General features: G+C 44.7%; 1 protein-coding gene across 1 annotated transcript in view; it reads left to right on the forward strand.

Moving 5' to 3' along the window:
- Positions 1-746: 746 nt before the first annotated feature.
- LOC113215832 (cytochrome P450 6a22) overlaps positions 747-2,755 on the forward strand; it is a 15,065-nt gene continuing 13,056 nt past the window's right edge. Inside the window, exon 1 of the mRNA XM_052273939.1 lies at positions 747-866. The gene's annotated coding sequence lies outside the window, so the exon portion shown is untranslated. The remainder of the gene's footprint in view (positions 867-2,755) is intronic.

Genomic DNA, 2,755 nt, shown 5'->3' on the forward strand with positions numbered 1-2,755 from the left:
ATAAGTGATAGCATGATGCTTTATGGAGTCCGTACGGTGTGTATGTGCGCGTATGCAACTGGTATGAGCTGTACGGACTGCGTTTGGATTTTGTTAGGGAGCCTATGTGTTCCGTATGTGTCATTTGATGCTACCGTACGGGGAATGCACGGTTTGTATATGAACGTATGAAACCCGTATGCAACGTACGGCGATTCATGTAAGGCGGACATACGGCAGCCGTATGCACACGTCAGGTTCACATAGAAATTCAATACGGCACCCGTATGCACACGTACGGATTGTACATGTATCGTATACGGGACCTATACAAACGAAATTTCACAGGAAACGCCCCCCTCCCCTCTGGTGGTATAGTGAGTGGTGTTTTCACAGACTTCCCCCCCCCCAAAAAAAAAACGTCACTTGGTCAATCTGTTTCAAGACAAGTGTAAATGGTATGAAATGTAAAAGATATTATGCTCTTAAATTTCAGAATATTTTTCAAATTGGACGGAAAGATTCACAAGCATTCTTCTCACATTTTGGTAAAAATGTGTTCGTTCAAATAGATTTTCAAAATGTTGACTGTCCCACTCGCTCTCTTTTCAAGGAATTGAGCACTGTGTGGGCAGTGGGCACGGGGCACGGCAGGCGGACCCAAGCCGTCGACCTTGACTAGACCTTCTTCAGTTGTGGCGTGGCAACGTCCTCCCCCCCCCTTACCCTTGGCTTCACCTCTTAACTCACTATCTCTCTCGCACAAACACACACTACAACTCTGGACTGCCGTGCTCAGCAGTTGGCATACAGCTCCGCAGTGGAGCGGTCCGGTTGGTGTCACACGCAACTCCCTCCTCTGCTGGCGAGCGTTGAGCTGTAAAGAGGTAATAGTCTGGTGACTTCTGCAGCCAAAAGAGGTTACCGTCAAAGTGTCATATTCGGGACAAATTTGACCGTTTTTCCTTAGTATTTCTAACACCGGTAGGGGTATGAAAAATTCCAGTGGATTCTAGAAACTAGGCGCCAAGATACATATTTTCCGTCTGGAGAGGAAATTTTCTTTCCGTCAGTTCACCTGCACAAGCCTCTGAAACCCCGTCCGGATTTAAACCCGAAGTCGGGGCAATTCCGGACAGTCCCTATTTATGCTAATAAATGGCAGTAGAACAGGTCGATATGCCAATACTGCACTGCAGGTGCGTGCCAGTACACACCAACTTAACCCGTAACTGCGGAGCCAGAGTGATATTGAAATTTTCGAGGCAAAATTGGTCCATTTCAGAAGTTTAGAAACTTTTGCAAGAGTCAGTGCTACTTTAGTAAAGGGCCCTATTTTCGCAAAATACGCCTTGAGAATGAGTACAACAATCTTTACCTCACGGGACTTTGTCAAAATTGAAAATTTAATGCATTTTTAACTAAGATTTGTAAGTGAGAGATCGAGTGAAATACCATACAGTCAATATTACGCGCAAAAGTCCGCAGGATATTAAAAATTTTCGACTCCAGCGTAGTGACGTTAAAGCTGTATCTAGTGACCGTGTCTTAGCATTGGTGCTATGCGCCACACGCATTAAAATACTGCTTCACAGTGTATGTACTGGTCGGGTCCTATTATTCAAGTTGCACTTCACTGGGCGGCTCTAAGATGTGAAACTACTAATTATTTAAATCTCCAGAGCCTCCCGGGAAAGCATCTATCTAAATTATGAACCTACATTGTGTAATTTGCTGTAAAAAGTGCAAACCAGCAGTGTCCGGATTTACCCTGCTGGTCCGGAATTAGACACTTTGACGGTAATACTGCACTCAATGACTCATCTATCAAATTGTGTACAGTTGTTCTAGGGTCCATTCTGAGCAATGTTGGTTGCTTAGACTTTTGATCCGACCTTGCAAACGCCCGCTATGGCCAATTTTAACCTAAAATTTAGAAATCTGCGTTAACCGTTCAAAAGCGGCCTACCGGGAGCCATTGGTTCGATTTGTATGACCGAACGATGGTTTCAGATTAATTTGGGTGTGCAGAACACGATGGAAGTCTCAGATTTAGGATAACGTGAATAGTTTTGAAGAAATCCCCAAGGAAGAAAACGATTACTTTTTTCAGAAAGGTACGAATTTCGTTTTTTGGCTATAGCTGCTGTCCTGCTAGGTTTAATGCGAATGTACTCTCTCTAAACGTTGTAGGCAGTACTTTTACGAAGAGAATAAGCACGCGCCGAAGTTTGTACCTTTTGTAGTTTGCCGTCCAGAGCAGTTTAAGTGCCGCGCGGCGGCGCGTTCTGAAGCCTGAAAAGGCGCATTCCCATAAGGCTACGTGCATTTTGTGGAGAGGATTCAATTGGTCCTATAGCAATCAAAGTTTGCGCATGCGCCTGGTTCCGGTCATCACACTGGCCTAGAGTTTGCAATCGGTCCGGTTAATACTCCGGCAAGCTTACCCGACAGTCTTCTGTCTCTCTTACTCATATCTGCCGTGAGATAGGAGTGAAAGAGACAGAGGACTGTCGGGTAAGCTCGCCGGTGTATTAACAGACCGATAGCAAACTCTACACTGGCCCCGGGTTTGTTCCATGAGTACCAGCATGACAGAAACCTTCAAAAGAACCAAATTAAACGGAGAACTGCTATGATATGGATCGTTTCCTGTAAACAGGGATTATGAACGGCCGAGGGGTCTGCAACTGGCCTCAGCCGTGTACTTTTGAGTATAGATTATAAGGATTATAGCGTGATTATGAGATTATAAGAATGATTATAAGAATGATTA

The sequence above is a fragment of the Frankliniella occidentalis genome, unplaced genomic scaffold (genome assembly GCF_000697945.3).
Source record: "Frankliniella occidentalis isolate FOCC.00 unplaced genomic scaffold, Focc_3.1 Scaffold316, whole genome shotgun sequence".
Classification (NCBI taxonomy): domain Eukaryota; kingdom Metazoa; phylum Arthropoda; class Insecta; order Thysanoptera; family Thripidae; genus Frankliniella; species Frankliniella occidentalis.